This window comes from Callorhinus ursinus, unplaced genomic scaffold, assembly GCF_003265705.2.
Source record: "Callorhinus ursinus isolate GAN/ISIS: 27379988/994484 unplaced genomic scaffold, GSC_fseal_2.0 scaffold5, whole genome shotgun sequence".
In the NCBI taxonomy this organism is placed as follows: Eukaryota; Metazoa; Chordata; class Mammalia; order Carnivora; family Otariidae; genus Callorhinus; species Callorhinus ursinus.
Window position 1 is genome coordinate 51,884,335 of NW_027397067.1, and position 17,418 is coordinate 51,901,752.

At 39.6% G+C, this 17,418-nt stretch overlaps 1 long non-coding RNA gene across 3 annotated transcripts; it reads left to right on the forward strand.

Annotated features, from left to right (window-relative positions):
• The first annotated feature begins 6,180 nt into the window (after positions 1–6,180).
• Positions 6,181–14,781, forward strand: LOC112823666 (uncharacterized). Of its 3 annotated transcripts, none has more exons than XR_003208085.2 (3): positions 6,181–6,266; positions 8,244–8,488; positions 14,547–14,781. It is a non-coding gene; the product is annotated as an uncharacterized lncRNA (long non-coding RNA). The 3 variants fall into 3 exon arrangements; XR_003208089.1 differs by having other exon boundaries at positions 6,188–6,266; positions 8,318–8,488; XR_003208088.1 differs by lacking the exon at positions 6,181–6,266 and adding an exon at positions 6,273–6,347 and having other exon boundaries at positions 8,318–8,488.
• The last annotated feature ends 2,637 nt before the right edge of the window (positions 14,782–17,418 follow it).

The window sequence follows — 17,418 nt, forward strand, 5'->3', positions numbered from 1 at the left end:
GGGAAATGGGTCTGTGGCCTTTTCCCCACACCATTTAGGCCCTTCTAACTCAGAAATTTCAGTTAGTCTTGTTAATTCCAAATTAGGCAGACCAGGATTGTTTCTACCATTAGAAGTGGGAGAGGGCTACTCTGGTTGGAGAGTGCCCTATCTGGTTCCTACAGTGACTGTGCCAAATTCCAGCCAATGGGCAGCTGCTCCCACTTTCTCTTCCACCAACTGTCTCCCCTTCACCTTCCCTGGGAACCTGATTCACAAATCGGAACTGGGGATTTCTGGCTCAAGACCAAGTGCAAGGGAGCTGGGCGGAGACTATGAGAGAGTAGTAGTATAGATAAGAGAGGATCGAAACCTACTCCAAGACGCGGCAGTAAAGTTGGACAGGAGGGCACAAATACCTCAGGTGAAATGAGGAGGTGGGGTTGATACAAATTGGTCGGAGTGAGATGTTATGTGTGAAAGAAATGAAGGCATTTAGATAAACATGGGCATTCTAGATTGGGTTCCTACAGAGATGGTTTCATTCACTAAGAATGGAAATACGGGGGGCATAAGCTTGGGAATTAGAAATATTAAATTAAATTTTGGTCACATTGGAGTTTCCTGAAGGACATCCAGGCCATAATTCACAAGGTAGGGATTGGAGCTGAGGAGAAAGATCTGGACTCATACAGATCAGGGCATCATTTTGGCTCATGGAGACTAAATTCTGCCATGTCACAGAGCTAACAAGAGTTATAACAGGATCAAATTCAGGCCCTCTGACTTAAGAGTCAGCACTTAATGTTAATGACTATGCTCTCACACAAATTATTTTCCTATTCCTTGCTTTCCACTCCCACCTTGAAGGACAGGACTTCACAATCTTGTGACACCACCCTCTAAACAAGCTTCTTAAGGAGGTCTAAATATAGTTTCTTAGCCCTGACTTTCTATGTGATCTTGTAAAACTTTCCTTTCCTTAATAGCCAGGTGTCATTATAGGACCTGGTAGAAGTGTTAGCTAACTCTATGGTGATAATAATTTTGTAAAAAAAAAAGTGTATCAAACCACTATGTTGTACACTTGAACTTACACCATGTTATATGTCAATTATATTTCAATAAAGAGAAAAAAAGAGTATTTAAAAGGTAGTTTCTGCTTCTTAATCTATGACCTTTCTTTCACATCCCAGCTCATTCAACTCGCAATTCTGGTTTCTTTCCACAAACTCAATTTATTCAAGGTCACAGATGAATTCCTCATTACCAAATCCAAGGGAGAGTTTTGGTTCTCACTTATTTAAGCTTTTTATAGAGCACTGATAATCTTATATACAACCTCTTCTGTGTGTGTGTGTGTGTAAATATGTGTATGTGTTGAGGGAAAGAGAGAGAAAGTCATGACAGAAAGAGAAAGTTTGGAAAACCAGAAGTAAATAAGTAATCATAATTATACCACACACGCAAAGCTCATCCACAGACATGCATTTCTCATACGATCTACTCCCAATCCTGAAACTTTGTGCTAGAAAACTTCAGGGAAGAGCTGTTATTTTGAGGAAAAGAAAATTGCTGACATAGCTTATTGAACATAGCTTTGTATGCCAGGCTACCCCCTCTCTGGTAGTCATCTAAAACCAACAGGTTAAAAAAAACAAAACAAAACACCAAAAAACTCTCAAAACTCTATCTTCAGTTAAATAGGACACAGATAATCTGCAGACTCTGACATATGTGTAATGACTGCTAAAATAGCTGAGATTAGAGTCCACCTAGCAGGAAGTTAAGATGAATACTTAGAAGGTAGGTTGCAGAAGGATTTTGCGAAAACACATTTTCTGAAAGGAAGGGCTTCACCCTCTATTAAAAAACCGCATGACGTTTCCTATAGTGAGTGGGAAAATCTGGTGTCAGAAATGGTAATAAAAATCCTCCTAAACTTCAACTTTGAAAAGCAATGGATTTAAAGAGGCAGAGGTAGTAAAGTTGCATAGAGAATTGCATGGATGCACTGTATTTGCAGGAAATGGTTGATCTCTGTGGTAGCAACATAAATTGGAACACTGGGAAGCTACTCTGACCTCTCCTCTCTCCCCACAGGAGCTTTCTTAAATGCTTAGTCCAGAAAACTTAACTCACTGATGTAAAAAGAGTTTTAAATAAGCACAATATCAACCTAAACACACTTTAAGAGAAGCATGTGGGAAAGTACAGTAAACCTATCAACAAAGAAGATTCACCAGGAAAAAGTTGCCACAAAACAGATGAAAAATGTGAACATTTACCCATAAACTTAAAGACAAAGAAACCTCTACAAAGAAGAAGGGAGAATGCAAAACAGATAGAAAAATTTATGGACGAGGTGGAAAGACACCAATCAATGATAAAAAAAAGTCTTGAAAAAGAAGCTAGAGGTAGAAAAATGGGAGTGGAAGACATAAATCTGTTTTTATTTACAAAGACTATGAATGTGTACTTGGAAAACACAAGAATCAACTAAAAATATTTTTAAATGAATAAGAATTCAGTTGGATGGTGGGGTAGATAATTATTATGCAGAAATGAACATCATTCATATATTTAACAATCATTTAGAAGGTATAATGAAATAAATTAGCCATTTATAATAACAATAAAAATAAAATATCTATGCATAAGCTTACAAATAAATATGCAAAAATTATGGACCTTAAAGTACTCCTGAAAGGCACAAAATACAACTGAATAAAGAAAAGATAAAAATCATAGTTGGATATGTCATTTATAGAAACAGCCCAAGTGTCCATGGACTGATGAATGGATAAAAAAGATGGCATATATATACACAATGGGATATTACTCAGCCATAAAAAGGAATGAAATCTTGACATTTGCAAGGACAAGGATGAAGCCAGAGGGTATTATACTAAGTGAAATGAGTCAGAGAAAGACAAGTACCATATGATTTCCCCCATATGAGGAATTTAAGAAACAAAACAAATGAGCAAGGGGAAAAAAAGAGAGAAAGAAGCAAACCAAGAAACAGACTCTTAACTATAGAGAACAAGCTCATGGTCACCAGAAGGGAGGTGGGTAGGGAGATGAGTTAATTAGGTGATGGGGATTAAGGACTGCACTTGCTGTGATGAACACAGGTGATATATGCAAATGTTGAATCACTATATTGTACCCCTAAAACTAATATTATAGTGTATGTTAAGTAACTGGAATTTAAATAAAACCTAAAAAAATAAAATATAAAAAAACACACATAATCTTAGGAGGGTTTTACATAATTTCTCTCCATGGTAAATTTAACTCTATTACAATAATTTAATATTTTTCTCTCCTTAGAAGGAGACAAACTGATTCTACAGGTCATATGAAAATTAAATAATCAAGAATTGGGGTGCCTGGGTGGCACAGTCAGTTGAGTGTCCAACTCTTGGTTTCAGCTCAGGTTGTGATCTCAGGGTCATGAGATTGAGCCCCATGTCTGGCTCCATGCTCAACGAGGAGTCTGCTTAAGACTCTCTCTCTCCCTCTTCCCCTCCCTTCCCTTCTCTCTCAAAAATAAATAAATCTTAAAAAAAAAAAAGACAGGAAAACACACACAAACACAAAAAAGAGAGAGAGAGACTTCAATTATAAAATAGTATTGTATTGACATGAATTGACAAACAGAACCACTGGAGCGGGATAGAAAATAAACCCAACTACATATAAGAAATTAATACATGATACAGGTGTTAGATCAGGAGGGGGGAAATAGACTATTCAAAAGATGGTGATGGAAAAGTAAGGGGGCAGCTGAGGAAAAAGTTGGATTCATCCTTCGCGCTGTGCACCTGAATACTTTCTAAATAGATCAAAGACTTAAATGTAAAAAATGAAACCATACTAGAAGAAAATGAGAACATCCTTTTGTAAATTTGTAGAGAGGATAGTCTTTTGAAATAATGTTCAAAATCTAGAGGCTATAAAGAAAAATATCAATACATGTTACTACATTGAAAAAATTATGCAAGGAAAAATATAAATAAAAGAGAAACTATAGATAAAGTCAAAAGACAACATACAGGAAGAAATATTTGCAACTCTTAAAACAGAATAATCTCCCTAGTATATAAAAAGCACATAGAAATCAATGAGAAAAAGGCCAACTTCCCAGTAGAAAATTGGGCAAAAATATAGAGTTAATTGGAAAAGAAATGCAAATGGCTCTTAAACACACCCTTATTTATAAGACACAAACTAAAATTTAAAATTACATGGGATTATCACTTTTCTGCCAACTGCAATGGCCACAACACTTAGTTATAAACAAATATTTTATGTCACACAGTTAGTCATGTGTGAGAAACCAGCACTCTCCTTCACTGTTGTTGGGAGGTATATATCAGGAGGGCAGTTGGCAGTATTTGTTAAAAATCACTCATTCATAGAGCTTTGACCCAGAAATTCCTCTTCTGGGAAATTATCCAAGAGAGTCAAATGATATTTGTACAAAGTTATGCACTATCGCATTTTTCAGAATAGTGAAGGATTAAAAACAACCAAAATTTCCATCATAAGGAAACAATTAAATTCATTATTATATCCACCCAAATAAGGATGTTCTAGTCAGTAGTACAAAGATAAATAAACAGGTAAACTTTCCAGTCCAGAAAGTTATCTGATAAAAATCTCCAAGATTTACTAAACAAAAAAGCAAGATACAGTAGAATATGCTGTTTTTTGTTTTCAAGAAAGAGAAAATAAGTGTATATGTTCAAATTTGCTGCCATATCCACAAAGAAACTCTAGAAGCTTTCAGAAAACTGTTCACTACAAACGTAGCAGGGCAAAGATAATTGCTTCGCTAAGGTCCCTGCAAGTCTTTGCTCAAGTGTGGCCTTCTCAAGGACTTGTGCCTCCACTTCTCAGCGCAGCTGAATGTGAAGGCCATGAGGACAACTGTTTTGCCTGCCCTACTCATGCACCCCAAGCACTGAGAACAGGGCACAGAGTAGGTACTCAACAAATATTTGGTGGGTGAATCGATGGGTGATGGGGGAGGGAGACTTCACTGCATACCTTTGTGTTTTTTTAAATTTACTTAAAAAGTAAATTAAAAAATAAAACAGAGTGAATAGGAAGAGGGCCTCGAATTTATTTCTATTTTCTCCCATTCCAGATTTTACAGGAATCGGTGTCCATTTCCACGACTATGTTTTGATTAGACAAGGCTGAAAACATTTGGCAGCTCTGAATTTCCCCAGGGCCGCAGCTACCTCCCCAGATGATGGCAGGACTCCTGATCCTTCTCCTTAGTCCTGCGGGAGAGCCGCACGCACACACATGGACGCACGCACGCACGCACACCCTACTGCCGTTCCATGTGCCCTTTTACAAGGACCGGACTTGCCACCGCCACCACTGCATGCTCTCAGAGGGTTTCAGGCTTACAGCCTTTACTGCATCTACTTGCTAGACTTCCAGCTCTTTCTGTGGTTCCTTTCAATGAACGTTCATTAAGCAGCACATCAAAATCACAAAGCTTAGACGTTCAGAGACAGATGAGGTGGTGTCGGTGCCCTCTCAGGGTGTCTAATCCAGTCAGAGATTCGGGCACACAGGACTCCACAACTTGTTAACCTAAGGTTTCCTTTTCTAAGTCTGTACTGTTTTGCTAGGGCTGCCCTAACAAATTGCCACAAACTTGGCAGGGAGAGGTTCTTTCTTGCCTCTTCCAGCTTCTGGTGGCTCCAGGCTTCCTCAGCTCGTGGCAACCCTTCTTCAGTCTCTGCCTCTGTCTTTATATGGTCCTTCATGTCTGTGTCTTTTCCTCTTCTCTGTGTGCCACATTCTCCTCTGCCTTTTTCTTATGTAAGGACCTTTGTCATTGGGTTTAGTTAGGGCCCCCCCAGATAATCCAGGAGGATCTGCAAAGACCCTTTTAAAAATGACGTCATATTCACAAATTCCAGGGGTTAGGATGTGGACCGCCCAATGGTGGGTGGCCACCATTCAATCCACTACAGTCTTCTTGCATGGTATTCTCTTACTTTCCTCGAGCATCCTAGTGTGCTTTTCCCCTTCTCTGTCTGCATTAGTAGGCTGACTTGGGTTTAAGTTCAGTCCAGCCACCAGCTAGCTGTGTGACCTTGAGTGTGTTTCTTAACTTCTCTCTGCCTGAGTTGCCTAACCAAGTGGGAAGTGTAAATATGCATTTGAAAAGTTTGTTGTGAAGATTAAATGGGGCCTGGAATGTAAAGCTATTAGCACAGCTCAAAGAGATGATCTCATTGTGGTTCTCATCTGTGGTAAGATTTCAGCTTTCAATGTGTGCTTTTACAAGGAAGCATTTATCTTGGTCCTTCTGCCTTCATTTTCCCAATGCCAAGGTAAGCGTTGGAGGCGTGCTCTGATCTTGGAGCACTGGCTTTGCCTTGGAAGCCTTGCGGCTAACTGGCAGACAATTGGTACTTCACTATTTTAAGTTTTAGAACACTGGCATGAGGTCTGAGTTATGTTAATTTCAAGACCCTCTGACAGACTTATCTTCAGACTTTTTTTTGTTGTTGTTTTTTTTGTAAGTAGAGTTTGGCACTTATTCAAAGAGTCAAAAGAAGCCGTGTGGGGAGATATCTTGTTTAACATCTTTCTGTCATTTAACACCACTTGTACCCCACAGGGAGAAAGCAGAGGGTGCCCAAGAGCTAAATTTAAATTGTAAGGATCTAAGCAGCATTTTTTTAAAAAAGATTTTATTTATTTATTTGACAGAGAGAGAGACAGCAAGAGAGGGAACACAAGCAGGGGGAGTGGGAGAGGGAGAAGTGGGCTTCCCACGGAGCAGTGAGCCTGACGCGGGGCTCAATCCCAGGACCCTGGGATCATGACCTGAGCCGAAGGCAGACGCTTAACGACTGAGCCACCCAGGTGCCCCTCTAAGCAGCATTTTTAAAAGAAGGTAGATAACAGTTTCCTCTCTGGGAGAGATTACAAGAAGAGAAAGTTTCATTCAGGGTTTTTTTATTATCTTCAAAAGAAAGAGCTCCCCCTACAAAGTCCAAGGCGAGTTATTTGTAGCTAAGTACATGTTTTATATCCTGTCTTCTTTAAAGTAAATATTCTCTTCAAAAGCCAAGGAATATTTAAAACCTGTACTTCCTTTCCTTTTCCTTAGAAGGGAAAGGTTTCTCTGATGAAACACTTCAGTCAGATGAGAATGTCTATGGAGGTCCAATTTATAAAACAAAACCAAAAAAATCCTCCCTTTTTTAAAGAGAGGATGTGATTGTTGAGAATCTACAGTAATATTTATCCAATACTCCTCATCAGGCAAAGAGATTACCAGATGGTTCATATGTGTGTTCAAGTTTGAGAAGCACTGATCTAGTGTGGCAGATAGACCTTGGGGTGACTCCCCAATAATTTCCACCTCCTGTTATTCAAACCTTTGTGGGATCCCTTCCCTTGCGTGTGAGTGGGACTTGTGACTGACTTACCACTGGTAAAATACAACAAAGGTGAAGAGATTTTGCAGATAGAATTAATGTCTCACATTAGCTGATTTTGAGTTAAATGGAAGAGTACCCCATAGTGGGTCCCACCTTTATTAGGTGAACAGCCCTTAAGGGAGGGACTGATTCTTCCATGAGGTGAGAGGCTCTCCTTGTAGGTTTGATGATATAGGTAGCCAATTGGGAGAAGCCGCACAGGAAGGAAACTCAGGTGGCCTTTAGCACCTAAGGGTGGCCTCTAGCACCTAAGGGTGGCCTCTAGCCAACAGCCAGCAAAAGGGAGGGTCTCTGTCCTGCAGCTGCAAGGAGATGATTTCTGCCAACCATCTGCGTGAGCTGGGAAGCAGTTTCTTCCCCAGCTGAGCCTGGGGATGCGCGAGCAGCACAAGGACACCTCCATTGCAGCCTTACAAGGAGACCGTGAGCAAAGGAACGGTTAAGACGTGCCTGGACTCGTGACTGACAGGAACCATGCTTCAATAAAGGTGTATTATCTCAAGCTGTTGAGTTCGTGCTGATTTTATACAGCAAGAGGAAACCAGTACCTCTAGGGCAATTTATCTATTCTGTCTTATTTGCCTAAATATAAAGAGGGGAGAAAAATAGTATTCACCAGGGGGTTATCAGGCAGATGAATGAGTGATATGTGCAAAGTACTTAAAACTGGGCTTGGTAAAACATGGTAAGTGCTAAAAAAGTGTGTTATCATAATATATACCTGAACAGAGAATTACATGACGACAATTCTGCTTTTTGAAGCCTGCTTTTGACCAGGGCTAAAGCAGGATGTACAGAATGAATGACGGTCAAGGACTTATGTTGTATCTTGTGTCTATCTGGGTGTCCAGGACATCCCAAGTATATCTTTGAATTTGCTTCGGTGAAAATGTAGATCAATGCCGCTCGGGGGCACGGTGCTTCTTGTGTTCCGGTTCCTCACTGAAGAGACTCAGTCTAAGCATTTCCTCGTTACAACTTCAAGTGGAAAAATGTGTACCTTATCTTCCTTTTACAGACAGGTGAGTGGAGCTGTGGAAGACATTATTTGTCCATGTTGTGGAGGAAATGCATGATGTCAACAGAACTGACATCTAGCATCTTGATTCAAGCTCAGGTTCTCAAAACCCTGGAGGCTCTTTGCCGTGTGGCACAAGACAGGCTCAGGGAGAGGATGGGCTGGATGAAAAGGATGTTTCTCAATTCAAATTTCAACACTTGCTTCCTTCTTCTGTGTCTGCCCCTCCACACCCGCCCATCACTAAACTGTCCGTTACTTCCTCTTCGACAGAAACTTTGTTTTGGGACTTAATGGCAAGTGCTACTTCTGATTCCACACCGTCCCTTGCAGGTGTAAGCGATGCAGAAGCAGGAACAGGTCATTGAGTGGTGGCATGGCTACTCTCACGACGATAAAATTAGAATGGGACATGAATTCTACCCTCCACTTACTTTTCTTTTCGTCTCTAAGTAAAACATGCAATTCCCAGCACTTACTTGCGGAGTATCCTTGTCATTCTTTGTCAATGGTCCCGTGACCTTCCTGAAATGACTTGGTACTTTGTATTTAAAATACTCTTCAGATATTTTTAATTACAATGTCCTTTCAGGAGACTTGTATCTAGCAGCCCCCGGTTATATTGCTCTTTGTTTTGAAGCTCAGTATGCATTCAGGAGGGCTTTTAGTTCTACTCTATGGCAGTCACTTGCACTTGGTTTGTGGCAATACCGATGAGATTACTCTATAACTGAAATCATCCTCCTCTACATGCAACCCAATTCCCACAACCTTTTCTTCCCTCAGAAACCTTTTCTAAGCCATTAAGTGATGAGATAAAGAAACAGGTTTATCTCCTTCAGTACATGTTTTATTTTTCATTCGTTTTATCAACTAATGGTTTAGGTTTGGGTGCTAACAGAAATGTGTTATTTTCACCTTATCCTGCTGAGGAAGTGGCTTCGCTGTGAAAATTGTACTATGTCCTCAGATATTCGTGTTAATGTGATACAGTATATATATTTTTTTATCCATTAGTCAATTGAATATGACAGTCTTAATGTTTACAAGTCACATCTCAGTTAATATACAGGTATCAGTATACATATAAATATTTATTTGTGTCCTTATATTGGAAGTCCCTGGATTTCTAATATACTCTAACATCATTAACAACTTTTTTTATTGTGGTAAAAAACAGAAATAAGAAGAGTGTATTTTTGACCCATTCAAAAATATTTGACTCAGGGACAGTAAAAAAGAGTAAGCCTAAACTTTCCTTTAGAATGTTATCTAAATGACACCAACACAATACACTAATAATAACGAAGAGAAGGGGAGCAGTAGTTATAACTCTCAAATCTGAATCCCACTAAGTTAGTATGTGCATTTTTAATGACTGTGTCAAGAAAGTTACATGACAAAAATTCTTTAAGACTCTTTCAAAGACAGTACTAGAGAGTAGTAATGCTATTTTCAGATGACAGATTTTCCTTCGGAAAGCTCTCACAATCACTGTGTTTTCATGATGTCTTGACTGAAGGTGGGGAAAACTATCTCACACAAGGAAAACTTAAGACAGTGCAGTTAACTACATAATTGCGTAAGAAACACGGCAAAGGTACAAAATCAAGATCATATCATATTTATTTTTTGTGTGTCTTATAATAGAGCATTTAGAGAAAGGTGCAGGCTATGAACAGGAATGACAGGACGCAGGCGAACGCAGACACAACTACCACAGCTGCTGGAGTGCTGAAATACTTGTGCAAACCACACCTGCCTCTGCCCCAAGAACCTCTAGACACCCTGAATCCAGCACCTCAAGGGTTAACTCTTGGCATAGCGGGACCTTCCAGACCCAGCTTTTATTCAGGGTTCAGGCTGTGCCAGTGGTTCCGGGTTCTGAGTGTTACCCGTGGGTCAAGCTCTTTCATAGGTAACTGTGCTGCTCAGTGAGGTTTCAGTGACTCAAGTGGCCGGAGGCTGTCTGAAAAGGGAGTGGCGTCTGTCTTTCTGCTGCAAGTGCGCTTCATTCCATTTCCCGCCCAGACGCAGAAGTGTCAGTAATCTGCCTCTGCTCTGTCAAGTTCCCACCTGGAAAGCCACTTCATGGGGGCTGGTCTTTGGAAATCTGAATACCTTAATGGAGCTGCTGAGCCACTCCTGTGGAGGAAAGAAAGGGAGACGGAAAAGAAGGGATATCTCTCCGTTTGCCTCTGCGTGGTCATCTGAGGATAGCAGAAGTGCTACGGGAATGACCGCTTAGAGGGAGCCAGGCTTTGGCTACCGAGCTGCAAATCCAGCTGGTTATGATAAGCCGGCCTCAGACACATAGGGATGAAGAGTTTTTGATCTTCCCTGGAAGCTACACAAAGACACTGTCTGAAGTGAGTTAGGTAAACTCTAGGAGTTGTTTTGCTTTATTTAAGTGAGGGAGGACGAGTAACTGATGTTTGAAATATCAACAAATGAACCACCCTTGTCCTTTTGCCACAAGGATGATATGACAAGGTTAGAGCAACAATGTATGTAGCAAAGATCCACTGTACATTTCCAACATTACCTAATGTCTCCAATGTCAAGACTAGTTCTTGGAGAAGGAGACTGAAGACTATTCAGGTATGATTATCTGCCTCCAAGGCTGTTTAGAAATGCTATGTTAGGATAGGTTAATCTCAGCCTTTATGGCCTATAGAGGCAAACTGGTTATTCCTTTATCACTTTAACTCATTTGTATTCCCAAGCCCCATTTTCCAAATAAAACTTTTTTCTAGTTACTCATGGCTAGGCCACATCAACAGGATGCATATATTGCTGACTGGTGACCACCAGTCTTATTTTGCTTTTCTCCAGGGCCATATATACTCTGATTTAGCATGAAATGTACACCCCCATTACTTTTCCCTCCCTACTCAATGGCTTTCCAGGTCCAGTTACTGAATGCTGTGGGCGAAATTTCCTGTTTTCTTTGTTTTTTTGAATTTAATTTTATTATGTTATGTTAATCACCATGCATTACATCATTAGTTTTTGATGTAGTGTTCCATGATTCATTGTTTGCATATAACACTCAGTGCTCCATTCAGTACGTGCCCTCTTTAATACCCATCACCAGGCTAACCCATCCCCCACCTCCCTCCCCTCTAGAACCCTCAGTTTGTTTCTCAGAGTCCATAGTCTCTCATGGTTCGTCTCGCCCTCTGATTTCTACCCCTTCATTTTTCCCTTCCTATATCTTCTTTTTTTTTTTTTAACATATAATGTATTATTTGTTTCGGGGGTACAGGTGTGTGGTTCAACAGTCTTACACAATTCACAGCGCTCACCATAGCACATACCCTCCCTAATGTCTATCACCCAGCCACCCCATCCCTCCCACCCCCACCACTCCAGCAACCCTCAGTTTGTTTCCTGAGATTAAGAATTCCTCATATCCGTGAGATCATAGGATACATGTCTTTTTCTGATTGACTTATTTCGCTTAGCATAATACCCTCTAGTCCTATCCACGTCGTTGCAAATGGCAAGATTTCATTCTTTTTGATGGCTGCATAATATTCCAGTGTGTGTGTGTGTGTGTGTGTGTGTGTGTGTGTGTGTGTGTGTGTGTGTATACCACATCTTCTTTATCCATTCATCTGTTGATGGACATCTTGGCTCTTTCCATAGTTTGGCTTTTGTGGACATTTCTATTTTCTGATACAGGGACAGACTAGATCATAGCCTGATTTTTCAGTCACTGGCTGGACAGTAGGATCTCATTTCTCCCTCTTGTTATAGTCTCCCTCTGGGCTTGCCTTTCAGAAACAACTCAGTTGCATTTTAGACCCAATATACAACTGAGTTGCTTGACCTTTCTATTTTGCAGTCTCTCAGGGCAAGTCGAGCTATCAGCAACCTCCTTTCACGCTTCATGGCAGCAGGCAGAGCATATTCTTACTCAGCCACCAACTGTTCTGCTCATCAGGCAGCTATGTTATGGTTGGGAAAGGTAGCCTTCCAACAGACCTAATATTTATTTAACCAAAAGCAACCTCTGGGGCTAACCTACAATCACAGGGAGCCTCAATCAAACATTGCACACCCAGTGTAGCTTAAGCAGTTCAAGAACTTACGATTAGAAACTTTGATAGAGTGGAATTAAAGTCACTCAAGGTCCTGAATACCTTTGGGGCTCTCAGCTTATACTTGGGACATTCATGAAATATGGAAGGGAAACAGCAGTGAAGTGAATGTTATAATTCAAGATATAAGCCAAGATCTATGTTAGAGGCAAGTTTCTATGGTTAAATTAACTTTTTTAGTGCATTTAAGTGAAAGTAGCCTTTTATTTTAAAGTGACTAGGCATAGACTTAATAGAAATGGAAAGAAGTGTAAATAAAATCAAATAAAATTTTACTTTCTTTAAGAAAAGATAAACCACAAACCTACTACATTTTAGTTTCTTATAGGGTCTGAAGTATAAAAAGATTTCTTTTTTACTGTATTTCAGGTTCTCAGTTTTTCTTCCTCAGAGGTAAACTTATTTCTTAATTAAACCAGCTCTCCTTTCCTCAGAATTATCCTAGATAATCCATATATCAATCCAGTGTCTCTCCCACTCTATCTCCCACCCCATCCACTACTCCTGGCCACCACTGCTCTGTCTATAACTTGCCTCCACACCTGTCCCTCTGCCTCTTCATCCAATCCTCATTTCACCTGCTACTCTTTGACCTCTGCTCTTTGTCTTTCTACTCATAGTTATTGAAGTAAATGTGTTCCTAGAGACCAGAAGCCGTGCAACATCTGCTGTAACAATATTAAACATCTCTAGGACGTGAGTGTTGGTGGTACCAACAATATCACTGAGTTTGCTTTCTTTGAAGGCAAAAACAAAAGACTTAGCTCTTGGAACACTCATTCTTGGGATGTTGTTTAGGAATACAGCCATCCTGCCAGAAGCAGTCTAAGCCATGAGGATTGGCCATATGTAGAGACTTTAATCAATAGTGTCAGCTGAGCTCCCAGTCAATAGCCAGTTATGTGAGTGAGGTCTCTTGGGTCTCCAGCTCAGTTGAGTTTTTAGATCACTCCAGCCCCAGCAGCCATATAATTGCACCTACATGAGAGACACTAAAAGAGAACATCTCAGATGACCCTGGTCAACCCACAGAATCCTTTTCCAGATGACAACGGTATCTCACTTTTGGGTAAAGATCACCTGAAGGTTACAGTTTTGTTAAGACTACTTATGGTCCTTTTCAAGTAGATAAGGAGTCTTTTAAGAATCTTAAAAGCAATGTCTTACCTACAGTTGCCAGATAAAGTACAGGACATAACATTTGGCAATACTGACACTAAAAATTTATTCATTGTTCATACGAAAATCATATTTAACTGGTCTTTTATTTGCTAAACTTGGCAATTAGGCATACCTTGAATCTCTATCCAATAAAGAAAGGGGTCTCAAAGAGACCTCTTAATAGTCCCTATCCATACTTCATTCCTTGGGTCTTTATTGGATCGATATGGGAAGTAGATTCCCTAGGTCTGTCAAATCCACTTATTAAAATGCTGTAAACCTGTCCCGAAGGTCCTCTGAGCATATATTCATTCCCAACACTCCCCAAATTTTATAGAATATATAATGCAATCCCACAAAACAAATCCAAAAACAAAGTAGAACTTGGACTTTGGAAAAATAGAATGCAAATAAAAACATGATTGAATGAAACAAACCATTACTTGTTTCGATTTATCTCTGAAGGATACAGGAAGGAAAAAGAAACCAAAAAATTTGGATGGTTTTCAGCAACAAGTCAAAGCTTCAAGTTCAAGGAAAAATAATATCAACAGCATTTAATTTTGGGGTATTGTTTCATAATTTACAAAAGGCTTTCAGATTATTTAATTTGAATTTCACAAGAAAAGTGAAGTGAAAAAGTGATAGATGATTTTTGAATCCTGTCGATCTTAACACTGACTGCCACTGAAACCCTTGTACCTTACTTACTGCAGAACTCCTTAAATTATCACATGGAATCTATGTACTCTTATTTTAGATAAATTCTAACAAGCTATTTGTTACCCCTTCTAGCACAGGTCAGAAACTGCAATGAGGAAGGTATGCTTGTAGCGCTAAGAAGCTAGTGGACCATCTGGCAGTGGAGGAGGACAGAGCAGATGCAAGTCCAATCTCACATGAGTTTGAAGACATCTAATATATCGGCTAAAGATCCATACAAACCCCAGTAAGTTATCAGACCTGAGACTGCCGATTTTTGACATGTGAACTATCTATGGCTCCAATACGTGTGTTAAGCTCCTAAATAAAATGATGCACTTTAGAAAAATGTGTCAAAGTAACATATAATTTAAACAAGTAGCTGGAAAAATTTCCTACATCAACTACCTTATTCTATGGCAATATGAAACAAGATAGAATTATTTGGGGGCACTAAAATGCAATTGCTTGTATAAAGCAATGAAAGTCATTCATTTCTACCCTCATTTTGAAGCTTGGATCTTTCTGCAAATTATATTGTTGATATCAATAACATCCTTGGCAATTCCTATATTATCTGCTAGTATCGGTTGGAAATCTGAGGAAAAAATTCCAAAATAAACCCAAACAACATAAATGAAGCAACCAGAACTTTTCCAGTGGGTTAGAGGTTCCCCTCCTGCAGAGATGGGCTACCATAAGGCTCATTCTTCAGAGGTCTTGGCGCAGCTCTCATACCTTCATCTGTTTTCGCACATATGATAGATGACACTTGGAAAAGAATCTGGATGTAAAGTTAAGCAAAGTTTACCATAATGGCATCAGAGTCAGTATAGATGTGGATATAGTACTTACTCTCTCTGCATTTTCCTGTGCTCTCTTCTTTATTCAAAATTTATCTATCAATAAAATAAGAAAATAAATTGTTAGGATTCACGAGATTCTAATCCACATTACGACCATAATGTAATTGCTGGTGTTGTCCTGTAAGAGTGTGAAACCTAAGATAGGTTTGTCTGTTAGGTGCAGTGGACAAATGCTTTTGCTAACATTCTGCATTGTTGTATGGAGTTGACTACTTTTGGTTTTGTCCGCTTGGCTTTCAGTTTTCTTTTTAGAACCAGCATTTCATTTTGTCTAATAATCATCTTGCTCTCTGCCCATGTAATTGAGTGGGACCCACTACCTGCCCAGTGCCCCCTCTCCAGGGGAGTGATTGATTGAACAAATCAGCATATTTTATCGCCCCTGGAGGCAGAAATGGACAAGTGACCCCAGTGATAGAGTGAGACTCAATCCCAGAGTTTTTCTATAATAATGGGAAGGAAAGGTCTGATTTCTATTGGTGTTGCTAAGTGGTAAGGTAAGCTATTCTGCTACTTCATGGGGAGAGCCTACATGAGAATGAAATCAGTGTCAAGGAAAGCAAAGAAAGAAGGTTGAGAGAGTAAAAGTCTACATGACACTGTTTTAGCATCTTGGTCAAGCCATATCTGAAGATGTTACTTCTCTAAGACTCTTCAGTTATGCTAACTAATAAATTCCTTTTCTTGTTTAGGATACCCTGAACTGGAATTTTATCATGTATAATCAATCAAAATCCAGAATTAAACAAAATACAAGCTAGCAAGAGTGATATTATTGGAAAAAAATCCACGATTCTGTTTTAATTTAAGAAAAAATGCATAAACTTCAATTCTTTAATTGAAATTATATATCACTCATTTGTGCCACTCACCTTGTAGCACTGTGAAATATTTGTGAGGGAGAGCATGAGTGTAGGCCATTATTTGTCCTTCCCACGTGTTTAATTAAATGAAGAAACTTGGCGTAAATCACACGCGTCAAAAACTGGAAAACAAAATGCCTTATTTTACCTTTAAATGCTTCTGATCAGCTAGTTCAAAAATTATATCATGGAGAAGATGCCTTTTAATTAGTGACTCTCCTAGCTGAGCTCTATGGTTACGTCTTTGCAGAGACCATATTATTAGTTACGAGATTGTTCTCCCAATGGGATTAGGGAGATAAATATTTACACCTCTCAAAGGGGAGGATTGTGTTCAGTTTTCTGCCAAATAACTTGTCTTTCAGAGTTAACAAGGACATTGTAACTGGATCCAGTTAAATATTATACAGTAAATCTTAGTGATCTCATATGAGGCTAGCAACACAGAGCTAATGAGCTTGAGCTTGCCGGGGAAAGATCGGCCTTGCCTCTTACTCCTAAGAAAGACCCTGTGTGAAAAGAGTTCCTTCTTTCTTACCTCTTTCTCAGGTCATGTGCGACCATCTTACCCACATACTTGCAGGGCTAGATTTACTTCCTTCCTGGACAGGAAATGAATTGTTTCTCTGGCAAATTAACAAGTCCACTTTGCCTTAGATTGGGCTCTCTTCTTAATTCTAATCAGAAGTTAATTTTGATTATCACAGGCATCCTTCCCAGGGGTTCTTTTCCCTTAGTCTCTGGCTTTCAACCCACCAAAATCAACTGTGTGTGTGTGTGTGTGTGTGTGTGTGTGTGTGTGTGTGTGTGTCTCTTTGCCATATTCCAGATTGGAGTCCTGACGAGCCTCTGGAAGGAAAGGAATTTCATAGCCCTAGAGGTTAATTGTAGTGAGGGATAAAGGACATAATTGGCTGACTTGCTTGATGGATCAACAAAAGAGTATGCGTTTACTTGGTTAATGCCAGAGAGAACACAGTCTCTGGTATATTTTAAAATCTCCATTGTATTTAATAAAATGGGCTTGTGTGGTGGCAACGGACATGGATTCTGTAGTTTTAAATCAGTTTTAAATCCAAACTTAGCGACTTACTAGTTATATGACTTTAGGTGACTTTCTGAACCTCTCTGTGCCTTGGTTTCCCTATTTGTAAAATGGAAAGAAAATAAGAGTGCTGAAAAGTTTATATTCAGTAATATTGGTGACATGCTTAGCACCCAGGGGGCACCAAATAG